The 23,654-nt window shown below is 37.7% G+C and overlaps 1 protein-coding gene and 1 long non-coding RNA gene across 4 annotated transcripts in view; one reads left to right on the top strand and one right to left on the bottom strand.

Moving 5' to 3' along the window:
- The window catches only part of LOC116279904 (membrane cofactor protein-like), a 281,425-nt gene that overhangs the window by 234,005 nt on the left and 23,766 nt on the right, over positions 1 to 23,654 (top strand). The gene's annotated exons all lie outside the window — the stretch shown is intronic.
- LOC140688717 (uncharacterized) lies at positions 11,387 to 21,750 on the bottom strand. Its single transcript, XR_012063468.1, has 3 exons — positions 21,725 to 21,750; positions 20,862 to 20,933; positions 11,387 to 11,605 (listed from the first exon to the last, which is right to left on the bottom strand). It is a non-coding gene; the product is annotated as an uncharacterized lncRNA (long non-coding RNA).

Genomic DNA, 23,654 nt, shown 5'->3' on the forward strand with positions numbered 1-23,654 from the left:
CTCATGAAAATTTCTGGGATACTGATGCCAAAACTGTCCTTAGAGAAATAGCCAGTACTTTGGTTATTTGATAAGAAAATTTTCAAAATACATGAACAAAACGTTTTACTTAAGAATGTTCAAATGACTTAAAACGGTAACATATAAGGGAAGCTGGATCAAGGAATTAATAAAGAAGAGAAATTAATAACAGGGAAATAAAATGAATAGAAATAATAAATAAATCTAAGATTAGTTTCTTTAAAGGAGCCAATTAAACAAGCAGAGCTTGGCCAGTTGTAATGTCACAAAATAACAAATCTGCAGTTACACATGAATTAGAAAGGAGATTTCATCATAGATACTGAAGAGACTCAATACTTTTTAAAAATAGTATACCCTCTCTATTGTATTGAAATTGAGAACATCCATCAAATATACCATTTGATAGGAAAAAATACAATTTATCAGGTTGTACTTAAAACTAGGTCAATCAGGTGATTTATCCATCTCTGTAAGTCTCTGTTTTCAATCCTTTTCAATATATAGCTAGGAATGGAAGTACTGAGTGATATGGTAATGTTACCGAGTCCAAGCTCTCACTGCTCGTCATATGATAGGCCGATAAATCGAGAGAGTTGTTAAAGCAAAGAAGTGAGTTTATTCAGAAAGCCAGCTGACGGAGAAACTGGTAGACTACTGCCCCCGAAGAACCTTCTTACCCAAGTCAGCATACATGCTTCTTTTATGCTAAAAAGGGGAGGGTATGTGGTTGATTGTTGCAAACTTCTTGACGTCAGAATCTTTTGTTCTTGCAGCTGTCCGTGTAGGTCAGGTAGGGTCAAGTCACGATGTTCCTAAAAACCTCCAAGACAAACGTTATTCTCTGTTCTGCAACTTTTTATCTCTATGGAAGTGAAAATGCATTATACTCTTAAAGGTCAAAGCCTTGAGAATGGGCTGTCCTAGACATTTCAGGCCATATGCAACATTCTTAACTTGTAGCAAAAAGAGTAGAATACAAAGGTCAAAAAAAAAAAATCTAATGTAGAATCAGACTTGTTCTTCCCCACGACAGTAATTCTATGTTTAATTTTCAAGGAATTGTCAAGCTGCTTTCCACAATGGCTTTTATGGCCTCACTAGCAATGTTCAAGGGTTCCATTTTCTCCACGTTCTCACCAACATTTTATTTTCTATTCAAGAAATACTATTATAGCCATCCTATGTGTTGTGAAGTGGGTTTGATTTGCATTTCCCTAATGACTAGTGATGTTTAGGATCTTTTCATGTGTTTATTGGCCATTCCTATGTCCTCCTTGGATAATGTAGCCTATTCAAGAACTATGGCCTTTTTAAAAATTGGGTTGTTTGTCTTTGTGTTACTGAGTTGCAGGACTTCCTTCTGTAGTCTATGTATTAAACACTGACCAGGTACTTAATATGCAAATATTTTCTCCCAGTCTGTGGGTTGTCTTTTCCCTCTCTTGATAGTGTCTTTCATGTTGATGAGGACTGTGGTCATCTAAAGGTTTGACTGGGCTGGAAGATCAACTTTCAAGAAGGCTCACTCACAGGGCTTTTAGGGAGAGACTTCAGCTCCTCACCTCATGGACCTCTCCTAAGGGCAGGTGGCTTCTAGAATGAACAGTCAGAAAGGCAGAGGAAGACATCACAGTGCCTTTTCTGATCTAATTTCTGAAGTTCCACACTATCCCTTACACTTTTATTTTATTCATTAGAATCAAGTCACTAAGCTGAATCTGTATTGAAATGGAGAGGAATCAGTTTCCACCACTTGAAGGGAGATGCATCAAAGAATTTGTGGGTATATTTAAAAGTACCACAAACAAATGCCTCCAAATAAAGAAAATAGCCTAGTTTTGTAACTTCTTTTTAACCTCAAGAATAGATAATAAAAATATTATTTAAACTGTTACAGAGTGCAGAGATAAAATTATGCCCATTCTAAAATTTGACAAAAATGGCAAATGAAAAGAAAATTTATTTCTGGCTCATTTCCTAAAATAAATGATAAATCTTAAATGAAATATTAAGTAAATGCAATATAAAAAGAATTATGCAAAATGAGTAAGTAGGACTACTCCAGAAATAGTTCAAAACTAGGAAATCCATAAATTTATCTTATAATAGTATAGAAAACCCTATCTTTCTTTAAATGTCATGTAAATATAGTCCAAGATACTACTCCCCAAAAAGCAACATTATAATCAATGGCTAAAATCTAGAGGCAAGTTTGAGGCATATATTTAAGCTAGGAGAAAGAAAAAAACACTTGACATCCTTCCTATTTTGTTAAGTTGTTGTTGAAATTCAAATCAATAAAATGATTGATCTCCTCCATATACAGATATTGAGAGAGAGAAGAAAAACTTATTAGCTGATGAATGTTTACCCCAAAACCTAAAGGAATTAACTAAACAGTTATCAGACCTGATTGGAGATATTAGTAAGATGTCTAGTAAAAAGTAAATATTTATTAGTTAGTTACTTTCTTTATATAAGTAACAACCAAGTGGGACAAAGTGGGGGGAAAAAGTGTCACAATAGTGACAAAGTCATCTAGAAACAAATTTAATAAGAAGGATGTAGTATGTATAGTTAGAAGACTTTGGGGAGAGACAAAAATATCCTTGAAGAAATAAAGAATAAGAATTTTATTTAAAAGAGGATTTAATGTTATGGAGATGTTATCTCTGAATTAGTATGCAAATTTAATGTAATTCCAATCAGAGTTCCAACAGCATTTTCTTATAACTTGATGAGATAATTGTAAATGTCATGAAACTGACCAATAGAAATTCCTGAAATAGTAAAAGAGGGGTGTTTAGTACCAGAATAAAACAGAAGTGACTTTAAAATTAATTTAAAAGAATAAAATAATTGATATACAGAAATAGAGACATAGATCCACAGAACAGATCAGAGTCCTAGAAATAGCACAAGTTTTTGTACGAATTTGGCAGTGATAAACATGGCATTTCAAGGCATGAAAAACTGGAATGATTAATAAGGTGGCTATCTGAAAAGACAAGTTAGATCACTGCATCATGTCATTTGCCACAGTAAAGTCCATATGGATTAAAGATTAAATATTAAAAATAAGACCATAACAGAACTAGATGAATATCTAGGCAAATATGTTTCTGATTTGAGACCTCTACAGGTTTATATTTAGAAAAATTCTACTGTAAGATTGACAAAATTGAGTATCAAAAAAAACCTTTGTACATACAGAAATAATTTAACGATAATCAAGTCAGAAAAGATAAAAACACACAAGTAGAAAAATGGTAAATAATTAAGAACAAATAATTTATAAAAGAAAAATGGAAATAATAAAAATAAAAAAATTTAGCTTCACTTATAATGTGAGAAATATACTTTAAAATCAAAATGAAATGCATGCTTGCTTATTACATTGGCAAACTGACAAAATCTAGTAGTAATATAGGCTCAGGAAAGTGGGCACTGTCATGATTTACTAGTAGATCATGGTCAAAGTTTTGTGGAGGACAATTTGGAAACATGTACCAAAAGCCCTTTTAAACCTAGGCATAGCCCAAATCTATAACTCTTCTCTCTTGGGTAGTCTTTAAGATCTGAGTCCTCAAGCTTTCTTTGAGGTCTTTTAAGTTTCCATCTCATTTCTTTTCCTGGCACTTATTCTAAAGGTCGAAATGAGAAATTAATTTCCAACAATAGGAAATTAGATTATGGTTTATCCGAGTAATAACCAATCAACAGCCACTATTAGATGATATTGTGCATAATAATGGGGAAAATTTTCAAAATACAGTTCATAATGAAGATTATAAAATCATATAAGGTATGAGTGTAAAGATTTGCTTTAAATTATAACGATATATAAAAGCTAATTTTTTTGCTGAAGTATAGTCAGTTACAATGTGTCAGTTTCTAGTGTACAGCACGTCCCAGTCATGTTTAAAGAGATTAAAATTTGACCCATCATCTCTAGGTATGGAACTGAATTTGTTTTAGAAACTGCTGGAAGAAAAGGCAGAGACTAAACATAGGGAGGTCAACTCTGTTAAAGATAGGTGTGAGATATGTATTATTCCAGAGAGAGGGGCTTAAAAGAGCCAAAAAGATGGCTGGAGATGCTCTTCTGTTGCAGAAAAATGTGTTACAGCTTGGTGTTAAAGCTCAGTGTTACAAGCTCAGTTGTGACAGCAACCTGGATCCGGGCGAGAGACCAAGCAGCACTCAGAGGGTTGGAGAACTAAGGTTTATTATGCCACCCGAACCAGAGGAGTTAACACTCCAAGCTCTGGACCCCACCTGGAGGTTTACACAGGCTTTTATAGGCTGCCAGTTTTACACTTTGCAACATCATATGCAAATAAAGTATAACAGAAGTTGACCAACCAGGAACAAGCATTGTAGAAATAGCCCATTCAGGAGGGAGAGAAATAACCAATCAGGAGTGAGAGAAATAGCCAATAGGAGTGAGCTCCATGCAAATAAAGTACTACAAATGGACCAATCAGAAGTGAGAGTAATAGCCAATCAGGAGTGAAGGAAATAACCAATCAGAAGTGAGCTCAGTGAACCAATAGAATTTTAGGGGTAAGTAAGCCATTTCAGAGGCAAAAAATGAGACAGAGCTTCTGGGCCAGGGAGCTGGACGGTGCCAGCAGGAGAGTAGTGGCCCTGCTTCGGGGTCCTGCCAGTCTTTTTATGGGGCTTTCCACCTCACTTCAAAATGAGACCCCTTCAAGACCTCAGTGAAGTTAATAAAGTTATAAAGTAATTAGATGCAAGTGACTCTTTCATGAAAGTTCAAAAAGGACTTTGGCTTTGCAGGTGAATATTGTACATTGGACCCTGAGTCAGCAGATATGGACACAGAGGCATAGAAACAGAGAGGACCATGAGGAAGTAAGCCCTAGGAAATCTGAGAACTCGTGGCTGGGGGCAGGGGGGTGGGGTGGTGACGGCACCTGGGAATCTGTACTTTATAGATGTGGAGTTAGTGTTTGCGTCCAATTTAACCAGCCTCACTGTAATGGTAACTGAGCCCAGTTGACATCTGGGCAAAAGGGCTAGAAGGATTCATAGAAAAACGTTGACTATCATGAGTGGTAGAATTATGGATGGTGATCATTTTAATCTTTGGGTTATGCGTGACTTCCAAATATGTCTACAATGAATATATATCAACTTTTACAATCCAATAAAATTCTATGTTTAATTTCTTTTTTTAAAAAAAAGAGGTCTGCTACAGAATCATATCTGTGAACTGCCCTTCATAATTTGCAGCCTACCGAATATCTCTGTAGATTCCCTCTGCTGCTAAATAGTTCAAAGCACATGAACCAATAGGAAAAGATAAAAATGACACCATATCCCAGCCCTTAATTCTCCCGTCCCTGGCCTTACTTAACGGGCTCTCCAGTGCCTCAGCGTGCTTCTCCACAGTGTGCATGATGCTTATGGGGAAAGTTGTCTCATGGCTTTTCTTGCACGATGGTTTAGACTCGTGGGTAGATACTCAAATTTTTACCCAGGAGAGTGAAGTGGGTTCCAATAAAAGAACTTCACAGAGCTGGGAAATCAGGTCAGGAAAAATTACAACATAATCACTATTGCGGCATATTAGTTTCTTACAATGTATTAAAAAATAATCACTTTTTTACAGTCGTACCGATTCTGAAACCTGCTTCACATTTTCACTCCAACACTTTAGCTTAGCCATAGCAAGCACGTTAAGAGTAACCTTTATTAGGTCAAAAGTCCCTATGCTCCTAACTCAACTTTGAAATGTATTATAGGAGACAGGCAGAAGGAAACACATGCAGTGGAGGAATTATTATCTTCTTTCCTTAATCAAGTGGCTCTCAAAATGTTTGTTTGCAGAAATTTCGAAGATTAAATATTTGTTGGCACACTTAAAAGATTTTACAACATAGCCAACTAAAAATAACAAAAACAACAATAATAAATAAAATTCAATCACTGCTTAAACATAAAAGTGACTAACTGCAAAAATATTCACTGTCACTGCGAAACCCCTATGATTCCCATCATGTTTACATATCACTGTTTGGGGAAGAGCTGGTCTATCTATTAAGATTAGATTAAGCTGTAAAAGACCAAAAAAAAAAAAAAACCACGAATAACAGGAGTTTCAACAAAATAGCAATTTACTTTTTCTCTCAGGTTAAGAACCATGGGCAGCCCGGGACTCGTCCAGTGGCTCCATGATCCACAGAAACCTGGGATCCTGCCGTTAGAGATCCCATCTCAACTCATGGTCCAAACTCCATTCAGCAAAGAGGAAGAATGGAGGAAAGGAACACATATGCCCATGAAGTCACTTTCCTGAAATTCCACTTTCATCCCTCTAGCCAGAAGGTAGTCACATGGCTGTAAGGGAAGCTGAGAAACAAAGTCTTCATTGAAGGTGGCCAATGGCCCAGTTCAAAATACAGGGTCCTGTTACTAACGAAGAAGAGAAAAGTGGATGCTGGAGATTCCAGCAGTCTCTGTTATGAATGGGTACATGTCTTAGGTAATAAAGAGGCAAAGTTCTCTGCTGTTCCAGTAACTATCTCACTGTTATATAACATTGCATTGTACCCTTTATCTTTTACTTTATCAGCTTTAGCCTTGCTGTATATTGGAACACATGAATAGCTTGGCTGAGTATCTTTTGTGACATTTCTCACAGTAATTGCACTGAGAGATTTAATATGTGGAAAATAAATGATGATGAAATGGTGAAATTTTGTGACCCACTCTAAATGATTTTGTGACACAGTAAGTACTCCTGTTTTTCACATTCAAAGTGTGAAGACGGTTAGCTGTTTCCTCTGGTTCTCATCTACTGAGTCTTCAGGGTTAAGGCATCATTCTTTCCTTCAATCAACAAATATTTTTTGAGCATCCCAAGCTTAACAGTCTTTAGGCTAGCTGCTGGAGAGTGTACATCTTTCAATAAGACCCTTAAATCAAGGAGATTATAATTCCCTGGATGGAAGTACCCATGAGTAAAATAATTCTGTGAAATTGCCTAAAGACAAGTACAAAAATGTCCTGTGATGAATAAGGAAAACATTGCATTAAGCACTTAAGAGGCCAGGAAAGAAGATGAATTAAAAGAGGTGAGAATTTAAGCCTGTCCTTAGAAATAAAGGACTAATTTGCTGAGGGAGATGTGTTTTCTTCTTTGAGGTCTCCCATGTTTAAATCAGTCATTTGTAACATCCTCCTATTATTTTTCTCATGATGACTTAAGCAGGAAATATGTATAGAGTATAATCATTTTTCCTTCTTTGCTTCTAGGTGTTGACTCATTTGTCTCCCTTCTGCTGCTTGTCTCCTCTCAGGCAATGATGTCATTTGGGATAAGGAGATACCTATTTGTGAATCAGTTAAAATTTTCCCATAATTTCTTCCACATGATCCTGATTGTTCCTGGAGCTACAAAGAAAAAAAATCTAATCTGTCTCGCACAGAATAGTCTGTCAGATATTTGAAAACTGGAGTCAGGTGCTGATGGTCCTCCTGGTTTTTCTTTATTTTTAGGAGGATATTTATCTCAAAGTGGGGACTTAAACTTAGGTAAAACTGCCCAATTTCCCTACTGTGATTGTAAACCCTTCCCAGTATAAAGATCATTCTCCTTAGTGACTAAACTTAAAAGACTGAGGAAATTAAATGTGTCAGTTCTTGACATATAATCCCAGGAAGTAGATTACTTCATTCCTTATTATTCTCCTCTAAACAATGAAAGAATTTCCCCAAAGCTCAGATCATTCTGTGCTGTTTTCATTTTTCAGATTCTTATTTGGGCTCATAAGGACTCAATGCCCTTAGTTGTATTTGTTGTTGACTAGTAGACAGTCCTTCTCATCTTTTTATTTTTAATCAAAGTATATTGATTTATAATATTAACAGTTTGGGTGTACAACATTATGATTCTATGTTATAAATTATTTTATATAATTTATAAATGATTTTATATTTATAAATTATTATTTATATAGTTATTATTTTATTTATAATTTTTATAATTTATAAATTATATACACTTAGCAATATTTTGGGGATGTCTCTTCAGGTAAAGGCAACAAAAACAAAAATAAACAAATGGGACTTACACCAAACTAAAAAAGCTTTTACACAGTGAAGGAAACCAGCAACAAAACAAAAAGGCACCCTACTGTAAGCGAGAAAATATCTGCAAATCATATATATTCAATAAAGTGTTAATATCCAGACTATATGAAGAATTCACACCACTTAATATCAAAAGAACAAACAATCTGATTTTTAAAATGGGCAGAGAACCTGAACATTCTCCCAAAGAAGACAGATAGCCAGCATGAAAGATGGTCAATGTCACTAATCATCAGGGAAATGCAAATCAAAACCACTGTGCGATAGCACTTCACACTTGTCAGAATGGCTGTTACCAAAAAGACAACAAATATAGTTGGTGAGGATATGGAGAAAAAGGACGCCTCACTCACCGGTGGTGGCAGTATAAATTGGCATAGCCACCATGGAAAACCGTATGGATGTTTTTCAAAAAATTTGAAATAGAACTACCATATGATCTAGCCATTCCACTTCTGGGTATTTTCTGAAAGGAAACTAAGAACACTAGAAAAGATAAACGTACCCTATATTTACTGAAGTACTATCTGTATTAGCCCAGATATGGAAGCAACCTAAGTGTCTATCGTAGATGAACAGATAAAGATGTGATATACATGTACAATGGAATATTACTCAGTCATAAAAAATGAAATCTTGCCATTTGTGATGACATGAATGGACCTAGAGGGGATTATGCTAAGTGAAGTAAGTCAATCAGAGATTATACATAGCATATGATTTCACTTATGTGTGCAATCTTAAAAACAAAATAAGTGAACAAACAAAACAGAAATAGACTCCTAGATACAGAGAAAACTCCAGGTTGCTAGCGGGCAGGGGATTGAGGGAATGAGCAAAGTGGGTGAAGGGGATTAGGAGGTACAAACGTTCAGTAATAAAATAAATGTCACTGTGATGTCATGTACAGCATAGAGAATAAGTCAACAGTACTGTAATAAGTTGCATGGTGGCAGATGGTAAAGAGAATTTTTGTGTTGTGTATAATGTACAGCTTCCAGCCTCTGTATGATTGTAAAAAAGTGAATATTTTTTAATATATTGTAAGAAACTAATATGCCGCAATAGTGATTATGTTGTAATTTTTCCTGACCTGATTTCCCAGCTCTGTGAGGTTCTTTTATTGGAACCCACTTCACTCTCCTGGGTAAAAATTTGAGTATCTACCCACGAGTCTAAACCATCGTTCAAGAAAAGCCATGAGACAACTTTCCCCATAAGCATCATGCACACTGTGGAGAAGCACGCTGAGGCACTGGAGAGCCCGTTAAGTAAGGCCAGGGATGGGAGAATTAAGGGCTGGGATATGGTGTCATTTTTATCTTTTCCTATTGGTTCACGTGCTTTGAACTATCTAGCAGCAGGGGGAATCTACAGAGATATTCGGTAGGCTGCAAATTATGAAGGGCAGTTCACAGATAGGATTCTGTAGCAGGCCTCACTTTTTAAAAAAAAGAAATTAAACATAGAATTTTATTGGATTGTAAAAGTTGATATATATTCATTGTAGACATATTTGGAAGTCACGCATAACCCAAAGATTAAAATGATCACCATCCATAATTCTACCACTCATGATAGTTAACGTTTTTCTGTGAATCCTTCTAGCCCTTTTGCCCAGATGTCAACTGCGCTCAGTTACCATTATAGTGATAATGTAGGAAGTCATTTGATTCTTTTTATTTGTTATTTAAATTCGTAGTAAAATAATTCAGAGTTTAAAAAATTAATTATAGAAAAGGCAAAACTATGGTGATAATGAAAACCTCAGTGGTGCCCAGGGGTTAGGTAGGAGGTGGGATTAACAGGCAGAGCACTGAGGAATTTTAGGAAAATGAAAATATTCTTCCTGATCCCATAATATTGCATACATGTCATTATGTATTTGTCAAAACCCATAAAATTTGCAACACCAAGAGTGAAACCTCATATAAACCATAACTTTGAGTGATTATGACAAAGGCATAGGTTGTTTCAGGGAAATAAAAAGCAATCAACAGTGGAATTAGTATAGTGCATGGATAAGTATTTTTAATTCTGTTGTGCACCTTTGCATCAGTACCTGACATTGGGGTCATAGTGGCCAATGTCCCTGTTTCAGGTTGTATTATTAGCTGTTCATATGGCTCTAGTACTCCCGGTAGTATGCACTGTCTGTCTGTGGGAGGTGGCAAACCGAGTAATATAGTAGGGTTTTGTTTGTTTGTTTGTTTTGTTTTTGTTTTTGTTTTTGTTTTGAGCAGAGAAAGTTTTATTGCAGGGCCAAGCAAGGAGTATGTGTGGCTTGTGCACAAAAGAGCCAAACTCCTAGTTGTTTTTAATAATTTCCAGGAATCTTTGACCTTACGAAGTCTACCACCTAGAAATGATCAGCAGATTTCAAAGGGGCAACAGGATCCAATAATAATCTGGTCATTCCAGGGTGGCAGAGACTTGTATGAGCCTCTTTCTGGCCATTACAACTGCAGTGGCAAGAACAATGCCAGGTCTCTTTCCGGGTGTTCTCTGCTTTGCTCACCCAGATCAGAAGCTCTTCTTCCTCGAGACCCACTAAGGAGGATAAGAGGGATGGCAGAGGGCTGTCTGAGGGATGCGGTGTGAGTCTAGAGCACAGGGGAGAGTCCAGCTCAGTGTTCAGGGACTTCTGAGGTGACACTATAATGGCTGCTTGACTATGCAGTATGTAAGTTCTGATTGCTCTGTCTGCCACGGGATACTGTAATACTTAAGAATAATCTAGCTTCTGAGTGTCTTCCAGTTATTGAATTCAGGTCCCCAGTGAACTGAGACTTTTAGCTTGTTCTGAACCTAAGAACCAAATGGTATTTAGGCTGAAGTGAAAAAGTTGAGCATGTATCAATGAAAAGATAAAGGGAGAGATGGGCATCACTCACCCATTTGTTACCCTTTTCTACTTAGGTTCCAATTAAAAGGCAGCTCTGCTAGGCACTGTGTCTTGGCTGGAGTGAAAAGCCTTTGGAAAAGCAATGTGTCTGTGTGTGAAGGTGACTAGAAAGAGTAACTCTGCAGCCTGGATGTCTTCCCTTATTTTTTTTCCTAGTGTGTTTCACATGTCATTTAACTAAATTATTGGTAAATGGTCCTTTGTTGGAAGAATTTTTTAAAGGTCTAACAGGTCTTATACATCATGTATTCACGTTACTTAATCTATAAGTAATTAGTTTAATGGTGGTGTTGAATTTTGTGGGGAAGATGTGGGGAGAAAGTAGATGACATACAGTTACACCAAAATGTATTTATTTATTTACTTTTTTATTTCACCATTTAGGAGTAATTTCTCTTAAAGTTTTATTCCCTCATATTTCTGAACTATTTATTCAGCATGTTATTTACTCCATAGTATTTACTGAGGAAGGTTTCCCATGTGCCAGGACGTTCCACGCAGGGAGAGGGCTCAGTAGAGAAGTCTTGTCTCTGCTCTCATGGAGTTCATTTTGTACTTGGGTAGGCAGACAATAAACAAGAAAATAAATCAGTAAACAAATTAAAAATAGAATATACAAAATAGCATGTTAAAAAGTGATTTGTTACAGAGAACAAAAACATTTCTATGATAAATTATTATGGCACAGTGAGGTGAGTCAATATTTGAAATGATGAGGTGAGGTGCCATAAATTTCCAAACTACCCATTTAAATAAAGTACACCAAAGATTCAGAAATTGATAAATAGAGAAAAATATTTTATATACCAAGACATCACTCATGTATCCTACTCTATTTACTAAGGCAAGGCAAGATTTTTTAAATTCCCTTTTTCTAATAATTAGAAAATATTTTACTTTGGATTTCATTAAATTAATTTGTTGGAAATCTATTTTGACATCTTATGGAATTAAGATGGAACTTTAAGAACACTAATACATATAAAATTCATATATACAACAAACTCAGCCTTCCCAAGACACAAAAAGTTGAAAATAAATATAGGTAAACTTTGGAAAAACATAAACACATCGCTAAAATCGAGGTAGGAGAATTTAATCATTATTTGACATACTAAGGTCCTCATTTTTTTATATACACATTGACAAGCTTGGGTATCTTCCTAAATTATTATCAGATTACAAGCATCAGATTAGTTTTAGGGAAAGAACTGCTAGAAAGAGATACACTAAAAGCAGCAAGATGTGACAGCTGATAGCTTGGAAGAATTAAAAAACAAAAGAAGAAGAAAAAAAGGCATTCCCTGGAGCTTTTAATCTGGCTACGAAGTGTCCTACGGGAATCAATGTGTTCTGGTGACACTATTGTATGTTTTGTATTGGTCCTGATGGTAATGATCTTGAGTCATCAAGAAACATTTATATCAGCTGAAAATGATAGTTCACGTTTAATAAACTTCACAAAGATTTACCTGGAACTTCAAATCTTTGAGTGCCAAAACCCTGTCTGTCCTGTTCCTCACTATCAACCCAAGACTCTTATGACGCCTGACATAAAAATAGGCAATCAAACTGTTGCTGAAAAACGAACCTAATTGCATTCCAAACTGATTAAAAACTTACCTAGCTGGAGGGTAGTTTTTACTTTTGCAATAAACTGTAATTTAAGTCTCACCCAAGTGAGTTCCCTCCCTGAAAAAGCCTTGCATATTTAAATTCCATCTACTTATGTTCTAATAGAAAAAAAAACACTATTCATAACACAGTTACAGGGCACAATTATTGTATAACCATTTTGACTGAAACTCTAAGGGAACCTAAATTTCTTGTGTTCTTTTCAGAAATTTTTTGTCCAAACCCTCAACTGTTCTTATCGGGAACCACACAGGAGCTTCTCTGAAGACCTTCCCTATGGAAAAAAGTACAACGGGCTGTCTGTATCTACAGATCCCACATCCAAGGATTCAACCAACTGAGGATTCAACCAACTAGGGATCAAAAAATTAAAAAATAAAAAAACCTCCAGAAAGCTCCAAAAGGCACAACTTGAATTTACCCCAGGCTGGCAACTATTTACACAGCATTTACATTATATTAGGTATGACAAGTAATCTAGAGATAACTTAAAGTATACAGGAAGATATGCTAGGTTACATGCAAACGCTATATAACCCATTTTATATAAGGGACTTGAGTATCCATGGATTTTGGTATCCACAGGGATTCAGGAACCAATCCCATGTGGATACCGAAGGCAACTGTATCTTACCAATGTGACCCCCACCCAGATAGAGAGATGACCTTCAGCCTCACTGGGGAGAGCACCCAGTGCGTGCTGCACAAGTGCCTGTCAAGGGAACTGGTTTTGGAGCAGCCCTGCAAATGCAAACATTCTGGTCCTGCTGGTCAGTGTACCCAACTCCCTAGAAGGATCAGCACATCTAGGTGAAAAACCTGCATATTTCTACAGTGACAGTCACTTTTGCTTGTGAACGTGACCTTGTTATGAATGTCAGAGGCAAAACTACCTGGTTCCAAATGTGCCACACTATCCTGAGATTGGCGATATTGTGATGACCCTTCCTTCTGGAGTGAGGAGTGTGGGATGGTGAGGAGAGGAGGGGGCAGAGAGTGGGGAGAATCAGTGAAGCCCAGCTTTTATACAGCATAGTTTCAAAGCACTGAAAACAAATGCCACAGAAAATGCTCTGCTTGTGCCATCTCCTTTCCTGGTTGTCTTTATACTAGATGGATGGGTGTGCAGAGCAAAAAGCCCAAGTTGATGTCAGTAATTTACTTCAGAATTGATGACATTATTGAGTGTAGGAGATGGCAGCGTAGGAAGACCCAAGGCCTATCTCCATTCACGGGCACATGAAAATTACAACTATTTACAGAGAAACTATTGATGAGAATGACCAGAACCTACCAAAAAAGACCTTCCACAACTAAAGATATAAAGAAGGAATCACAACAAGATGGGTAGGTGGGGCAGAGTTGTGATAAATTCAAGACCCACACCCCTGTGTGGTGACCCCCACAGATGCCAGAATAACTACAATTGCAGGGGTTGTCTAAGGAGTGAGGGGTCTCTTCCCACACTGGGCTCTCCAGCCTGCAGGTCCTGCACCAGGAAAACTAGCACCCAGAATGTTTGGCTTTGAAGGCCAGTGAAGTTTACTTTTGGTAGAGCCAGAGGGCTGTGGGAAACAGACTCCACTCTCAAAGGGCGCACATAAAATCTCACACCCAAGGACCCAGGGCAGAAGCAGTCGTTTGAAAGGAACTTGGGTCAGACCCACCTGCTGATCTTGGAGACTCTCCTGGAGAGGCAGGAAGCAACTGGATTCACCCTGGGGACACAGACACTGACAGTGGCCATTTTGAGGAGCTCATTCTGACACGTGGACACTGGTGCTGGCAGGTACCACGCTGGACTCCCTTACTCTAGCTTACTGGCCTCAGGACCCAACCCTGCATCCACCCACTGGCCTGCAGGCATTACTGCTGGGAGGCCTGAGGCCAAGCAACTAGCTGGGTGTGGACACAGCCCCACCCCCCAGTAGGCTGCCTGAAGATCCCCTAAACCCACATGGCCCTTGCATGCAGCCAGAGACCCGAGGACTCAGCGACACCCACCAGTGTGTGGACACCAGCCCCAGGACAGCTGCAGCCCCACAGTCTACCATGGCATGACTCAGTCTACCCACCAATAAGCTGGCACCATCCCTGGAAACCTCTGGGCCCCAGTCCTACCCACTATAATTGGCAAAAACCCTTTGAAAAACATTTATGCAATGTATGCAGAGAATAATACAAATACTCATGCCAACTAGTGCTCCTAGGAATCCAGCCGAATGAGATAATGCAAAATACAAAAATACTGCATGCATTTTGACCTAGGGTTTCATTACAAATAAAACTTGAAACAGGTTAACTCTACAGTAGAAATCTTGGGGTACACTAGGTTACACCCACTAGAATAATTTATATTAGTTTGCTTCTGTCATAATATTTATTTCTATTGTATAACTATGTAAACCTTAGATGCATGGAAAAAAGTACTGGAAGGCAAAAAAGTACCCAGCATTTATGAGTAGTAGCATTATGGATAACATTTGTCTTTTATTCTGTTTTATAGTCTTCTGTAATTATGTTATTTTTATGACAAAAATATTACAGTTTAAAGAAAAAACAGACTTATCTGAATACACAAAATGAGATTGTATAAATAAAACCAGTGACTTTTTATATTAGAAAAAAATTAAGATTGCATACAGAAAAAAATCAGGATGAACTGTCACAGCGTGAGAGCTCCTGTTTGATCATGTTGTGTGACAGACTAATGTATTTGTGGCTTTTTTCTTCCTTTTGGGAACACGTGATGGTCTCACAGTTAATAAGTTTTATGAAGGGTTTGCGAAGGAACCCTAGCATCCTTAACAGTAAGCCTCCACTTATAATAAATGAAATGTAAAAAGAGAGATTAAAACATCTTACACTGTAATTTCAATTAGAAAGAAAATAATAGTGAATTCAGGCCATAGTACAAAGTTTCTGTACTTTGAACCATTACAAAAAAGAATCATTCCTCCTGTTTTAATGTGGCTGGAGGACTAAAGTTCCCCTTTCGTTTATAACGTAATAGTCTTCAGGATGGTGGTTGTGACCATCTACAGAAATTGAAAGCCACAAAGAACAGTTTTCGAAGCCTGTTTTTGTGATCTACCTGTGTGAGGGGAATAGAGTCGGCCATGTGCCTCACACAAGAGACATGTGCAGGACCATGGAGGGCTGAGCCCAGGGCTCCAGGGCTTGTTCTGGGCAAAGGTTACAAACTGCTGTCTCCCTGCTTATTTATAACCCTGTGGTAGAAAGACTACTGCGCTAGATAGATTAAATCAGGAGCAGAGGGGAAATTGAAAGATAAGCCTGTGGGGGTGTTTTTAACAGCAGAATTTATAGTTATATTAAAAAACCTCATTGGCATCCTCTAATGGGACTAGATATTAAGAGGAGAGTTTAAAACCTGTAGGTTGGATTTTTCATGCATTCAGTGACCTTGTTTTACCACCTAGGCATGTTCTTTGCTGTGGTCTTTATCTTACCCCTCACTGTTCCCTGTTGGATAATTCTAAAGCCCCCTAAAAGGGTTAACTACAGCCTTATTCTCCTAGAAAATGTTAAAAACTGTACTTGCCTCTTCTTGGAAGCCAAAGATCAGTAAAAGAAAGCCTCCAAAAAAAACAAAAAACAAAAAACAAAAAACAAAAAGCAAAAAAACCCCGTAACTGATGGAGTCATTTTTATAAAGAAGAGCTTTGACATACATTATGGATAGAAAAGTATTTACAGTAAAATAAATATATAGGACATTAAGAACTTTGTTTTTAAAGAAGTTTAGAATTTTAAGGACTCAAGTTTTACAAAAGAAAAAGGAGGAGGAAGGGATTTTTCCGAAGCTATTAATGAGAACACTGGTATCCCAGAGTTTTGCTGGGACACTTCAGATGCTGCCCTCTATAAACTGACCCTCTAAGGGCACTAAAAGTACATAGTGTGTCCCACTGGTACACATACCACAGGCAGCCACCGTGGAAGAACTGAGACTTTGCTTTGGCTGTTTAAAAAGTAATACATCTTTTATAAACATCATTTACTAAATCAACATCTTGACTGGGAAGAGAACACACACAGCTTCTATATCAGTTGATTTAATAATAACAAAACCAGTGAAGTCGGTGTTAATGAGATCAATCAATCAAATCAATCAATCAAAAAGCTTGCGGGGCAAACTCTATACTCATGAGAAACAGCTTTTAACTTTAGATGAACAGTTTTCTAGAGCAAACATTCCCAACAAATACAGTCTCCTAGAGAGGCTTTATGGAAATTGAAGTTTTGAATTTTCACAGAGGATGCCAACATAAACTTCAAAAAAAAAAAGGCAGAATATCACAGGAGAACTTCTCACAATCTAGTCAGGAACTCAATTTCAAGGTAAAATAATGAGTAGAGAATTAAAATTAAATTAAATCTTTATCCTTCCTAATTAATGTCCTCTGTATTGTGGCTTGACACATAAATACACTATGCCCTCTTCCATTTCAAAAAAAAGTATTTTGATGCTTTATTTGGCCAAAGTCCTCATGTCAATAATCTGTTCCCCTTAATGTTCTTCATTGATGTAGGTTATTTTTTTTTTAATTTTAGGCTTTTTGAAAAATTAAGACTGAATTAAATTAGTTGAGACTTTTCATTTTCTATTTCTGTGCTAGTCTGCAGTTAATATGATCCAGGGCAAATGATTCTCTCTTCGTCTGAGAGACAGTCAAATGATCCTCCCACTCCTCCCCTTCAGCTACTTCATTCCTCATCCTTACGGACTAGACTTTGCTCGTCAACTGGATGATCAAATTCCCAAGTCTAACTATTGATTTGTTTCACCCACGGGATGCTCACATTAGTCATCCTCAAGCATAAATAGGATTCAATAACCATTTTATAAAAAATTTCTTTAGAAATTTTTATCTTGCCTAATCTGAACAATCTCAGATCATACATCATTTCTTCATGTGTTATATCTCTTAAAACCTGCCTCTTGTTTTTTCCACATTCTATAAAAGTATAATGTCCATGGCAGGAACATTTTCTCTAACTAACAGCAACCAGGGGTGTGGCTGGAAAAAGGAAAAGATCACGGTCCTCTTTCATTTTAAAGGTCAGGGAGCAAATGTTCCAAACAGGTAAGCAACTTATAATGAAACCTCTTATGTAGGTATAATTCATAAAAATTTCAAAACATTAAAAAAATTTTTATTTTTGGCTTGATTCACTTCTTGAGGTAACAAAATGCCATTTATTTGCATGTTAGAAATAATGCGTCACTAAAATTAGAGGGAAGTACTAAGTTTAAATTATCAGAATGCAGAGTCCCTCCTTTTAGAAACAATGGGGCCGAGGAATCCTTCAGTCACACTGTCCACGGGAGTGAAGCTGACAGTCAGCTAAGTAAGTGTGGTTACATACGGCGGGCTGATTATTTTTATCTGCAGCTCAAGATTTCCTCACAGAACAGAAAGACCCAAAGGTCCTTACGGTAAAGAAGAAAAAGCCATGTGAGAGACTTAGTGGTCATTTAGCCAGAAGAGCAGTTTATCTCAGAGCCAACAAGACTGATAAGAGATGGCATCGTGTGGAACAAAGTGGCCTGCTCTGTGGGAGACGCAGGACCAAGCCAAGCCTGGAAGGGCGTAGGCTGAGTCAACCTCTGATCCGGGAGACAATTCAGAAACTACTGAAGCTGTGCGTTGTGGTAACACTCTTAAGTGGTGTTCAGCACACCTTTCATTTAGTAAATATTTACGGAGCACCTCTCTGGACCAGGGGCAGTTCTAAGGCTTGCTATGTGTCCATCAGTGAAGATGGACAGAAATCCCTGCCTTGATGGAGTTTGCTTTCTAGTGAAGGAAGAGACTAGAAATAAGATAATTAATAAATTATATCACAGGGGATAAAGGCTATGAATAAATAGAGCAGAGTAAGAGCGATCAGGCATGCGGATGTGAGGGAGATACCATCTTTAACACGGTGGTTAGAGTAGGCCTCGTTGAGGAGTGTTTTTAAAGTGAGATCTTTTCTGTGTGTGTAATCTTTCTATTTTCGTCTCATTTTAATTTCCTAGTAAGTCTGCAAACTGCTTATGCTTTTTCAAAAAAAAAGAGGAGATTCTTTTTTTATGCCCTGGTTAGAGAGGGAAGTTGGAATGGGGTGGCCTGACAGTGAGACTAGCAGGGGAAGGACTAGCTAGAAATACTAGTGAAAGCGCTGAGGTGACGGTCAGTATCCAGCAGAAAGCAGCGTTGTGATCAGTTAGTGATGCCTTCCAGGGATTTTGCTGCATCAGGAAAAAGAAGGATTTTGTTGGGTAAAACTGCTGCTCGTCTCCCTCAGGGAATGCTGCCCCAGCTCTCTACCAAGTTAGATGGTGCGTCTTCACCTTGCCCTAAACTCACCCCAGGTTTCACAGTTTTAACCTCCTAACACTGAACTTGGTGAGCAAATCTGTCTTAGACTTTTATCACATAACTGATGATTTCATATGCCTCCTCAATCCTCAGCTTTCCCAAGTGCAGGATGTCTAGTTACCACATGCCTTTCCTCCCTCCCCCCACATTGTGTGCGCTTTCCCCACGCTCATTAAATCCTGTCTCATCTTGTCCTCTGAGTCTCCGCTACCTTCCTCATCACCTCCCTCCTCCAGGACAATGAGCCCACTGTGAGCAGGGACCACCTACAGGCACACAAAATAATTTGCATTGAATGATTTTTGATCCCCACTTGTACAGTAGTCAAGATTAATAATAAGAAGAGCAAGAGTCAACATGTTTGTTTGCAAAATGCTTTACCATTTACTGTCTTCTTTGTTCCCCAAAGCAACTCTGTGCAGTAGAGAGGCCCAACAGTTTTGTTTTCCCAAAGCCGAGAAGAATTTGAGGTATAGAGAAATTCAGTGACTTGCTTAAACACGTGAGTACGATGTCATTAAGAGTTAGGGCTTTAGTCCCAATTATCTAACTCAAAATTTTGAAACCACCTGCATATTCCATTGATAATTGTAGTTGCCCATTTCGGAACCTGATTCTGTATCACTAAAATTCAGGATCCAGAACTGTATAGTACAAAGCTGAAACATTTCCTTTTTCTCTTTCAATATTCCTTTTTTCTCTATTTTATTGGATTTGTTTTAGCTCCTCTGGTATATTGAGCCAGTATCCTAGAGAACAGTACGCAATCTCTCCTCTTTCACTCTGTTCTGAGTTATTAGCCTATAAGAAAATGACAATATTTCTGTAACGGTATCCGTCCATATTAAGGTTTTACGAAAACTTTCTGGTTCATTCACAAGACTTGTAAGTTTTTTCTCCAATTTAACCTCCCCAGCTTGACAACTCACGAGTGAAAAAAATATCATCTGCACATTTGATATTTTACTATGTATTTACTGCATCAATAATTGGTGATGAATGTTAAACAAGAAAGTCGTGATCACTGAGGAATAATACTGACTCCTCCCTTCAGAGCCCATTAATCCTTGCCTACTGTTTCTGCTTCTAATCCGTTCCCATTTTTGTACAGAAAGCCTCCTTGTCCACAGTCAGATAAAACCTTAAATCTTCATTGGAATTATGCATGGAGTTCAAAGCTATTAAGGCCACTCTGCTTCCTGCATTACCCTATGTTCACATTAACCACCATCAACCAACAGCACAACCGTTTCTTGCCCATATACTCACTAAGGTTGCATCCTCTCACACCCCATGGACCACTCATCATCCAAGACCACTTTCAGGCCATTAGTCATGGAACCACTTAGTCACTTTTCCTTGGAGGCCCATATCACGTGGCTGTACAACCCTCTACTCTTCCTCATGCATGAGTCTCAATGTTGCCCTTCCTCATGCTGTGAAACTTTGGTTCTGACTCAGTCTCCTCTTTGTCTCAAGTGAGGCCATCAGCTAACTTCCATGAGAAGGTAAAGACTACCTGAGGAATGAGGAAGTACTGGTAAGTGTGGAGTGAGTGAATAACCTGTGTTCCGATCTTAAATCCCTAACGCCAGCCTGTACTTGAAACCTGAAGGAACTGGTATGGTGTGACTGATCATCTCATTCACGGAAAAGAAAGTGCTCATTAAATAACCCACAAAGAGGCAGAGGCGCACTCCAGGTAAAGATCCTGGGCTTTGTAATTAGTAAGACCTGTGTCCACACTCACTTACTAGCTATGGGACCCTCAGCAAAATACTTACCCTACCGAAACTTTATTTTCCTTCTGTGTAAAATAGGGAAAATAGTAGCTTCTACCTCACTTAACACAGCACCTGATGATGAATGTCAGAAAATGTTAATTATTGTTATTTATACATGGTTATTATTTCTGACATTTAAAAGTGATTAAATACTTCTGCTTATTGTCAGGTTTCATATACTCTCCTGGGAACTACTGCTGCTCCTAATTGTGAGCATTCGCTGAACAGAAAACAGAACTTATACCTTCACTGCAGGGGAAGAAGGAAGCCTTGTGTAAGGCTGCAGTGCAAAGCTGCTCACATTGTGAAGCCTAAATGTCTCAAGGTTGTGGCAAATGATATTTACTAATCAGAATTACCAACAGGATACAGAAGTCATGAAGTAAAAATTGCATTGCTTTCTAGACTATTTTTCTCATGTTATTTCAATAGTTCAAATGGAAAACAGCAGTATTTCTGTATTAAACACAAATACATATGTGAAGAACCAGAAGCCAAACGAAGCAGGATATTTTAAGATAAATAAGACAGAGAATATTGTGCTTTCAGGGATACTTTAAGTTGTGCCTCCAAGGCTCCTGAGTGATGCATTCCTTTTCCTTTGCTATTGGGGTACGAGGATGGAAAAGTTGTACAAAACTGATTCATAGCCATTCGTGCTGCCCCCAAATATAAACAGACAAAACAATGGCAGAATGTGAAGTCAAATGGTTGTCTTTACAAGAGTTCATTTAAAAAATATTCTACAAAGTGCTTAAAATATCATTTGATGTGGCCTCATTCCTGCCAGGTTTCCTGCCTAAAACATGGTTCCACCTTTCTCCCGGTCTAGGTTGCATTCACCCAGCTGAGAATTCACTCACCCAAGAAGCTTCAGTCCAAAGTGATGTCTTTCTTTGGAACCCACAGCAGCTTCCTTTCTATGCCATTAAAAAAAATCAAATTGTTTTCTTTAAAACTAACATGAGCTCATTATTGAAAACATATGAAATACAGAAAGATATAAAGAATATTAAAATTGCCTATAAGAGCCTCAACAGTAGTTAGTATTTTACATTTGCAAGAATATACTTTGAAATTCTATTGACCATATAACATTGAATTCTGATTTTTTTCTCACCAAATGACAACCATCTCTCCCATCATTTCCCCCAAGTTTTATCTAAACACATCCCATTGTATTTGACATCTCATGTCTTGTTTTTTATCTATTAACTCTATTACATTCGTTCTCTTGCTCATTCATTCATTCTTCAAACACTGAGTAGTCACTTGTAAGGTACCAAACTTTGTGCTTATGTGTTTTCTTTCCCATACTAAATTCACTTATGAGTAAAGGCCACTTTTTAAATTCTCCCCAAATTTCTGAGTATAGACTTTATCAAATGAGAAGTATACACTAAGTATTTGAGAATGAATATCAGAATTTCATTTTTCAACTTTTTGGAAACCATATTTTACATCAAGGTGCATCTCGAATTGTGCACATTGACTACCTTCCCCCTTTTAATAAAAAAAGTAGTAAGTCTTTAAGAAATTGTCTCAAATTTTCCTTTTAAAATTGGAAGTTTGGCCACACTGTGCCACAGGAGCAAAGTTAATCATTTGTGGCAACATGTGGTAGAAACAAGAAGTCAGTTAGAGTCTGTACCGAGCTTAACAGGTGTGTACCCAGGCCAGGTGCAGGGGCAGAGAGGGCAATACAGGTAAAGAAGCAGACTCCAAAGACACAGCCCCATGCTGAAGGACATGAGAGTGTTCAAAGGTGATGCAGGTAACACGTGATGTTGGGAAGTCTTGTGAGGTAGGAGAACAATGATGAGGGATGTGGGGGTGTCAGGCGAGCAGATGAGCCTCATCAGGGTTTGTCCATTGGTGGAAGGACAGTGTTCCTATCCTTAAAAATAAAGCAGCGGCCTCAGTGTGGCCAAGGGAGCCACACTGATATCCTGGATTATACAGTAGCTTCTTTCAATCTTGACTGTGAGTAGGGAAGGAGGATATGGTATTTGAAGCTGACTCACCTCCAAACTACCAAGATCCTGTTTACTTTCTTCTGATAAAACCATCATTAAGAAAAAGAGGCTCAAGGAAATAATCTCTGTGTTATGAGAGACTTGTACGTGTTCTGAAATGAGGCTCTTTTTATTTAGTTGCTCAGCTCTGAGAACACTCTTCCTTTGATGAAGAAGCAACATGGAAAGGTCAAGTCATTCATTATTCTCACTCTTATCTACTCGGTATCTCAATTTATGCCATACTTTCTTGTGTGCAACATAGCAACCACAACAGAGGGCAATAAACACTTCTTTGGAACTTGTAATTTATGTGAAATGCTGGCATTGTGATTATCAACAAATAAATTCCGGGGAATTCAGTAATCAACCATGCTGTCATCTAAATAAAAATATCCTGTTAGTTCAGTGTCCTTCCTTGACAAAGTTACTGTAAACCTGGAGAACACCTCAATTAAAATCTTGTCTGGAAAAGGGCCAATTCATTTCAACAGAATAAGAGCTGAGACTCATAAAATCTGTCAAGTGACTTCACAGAGATTCAAACACGTGCACTTGAAGATGCTGAAGCTCCCCCAGTATCTAGCGAAGCTCCTTTCTCTTGGTTGGATTGCTGTTATTCTTACATTCTCTTCTCTTGTGCTGAAAGCACACATTATCTAGTTGGGAAAAATACACTTAGGATATATAAATAGTCTCGATTACTTAAAGAAGGAAGTTGTCACACAGTATTTCTGTTTCCAAGTTTGTCATTTTTCTTTCTTATTTTCAAATGTTT

The sequence above is a fragment of the Vicugna pacos genome, chromosome 23 (genome assembly GCF_048564905.1).
Source record: "Vicugna pacos chromosome 23, VicPac4, whole genome shotgun sequence".
Classification (NCBI taxonomy): Eukaryota; Metazoa; Chordata; class Mammalia; order Artiodactyla; family Camelidae; genus Vicugna; species Vicugna pacos.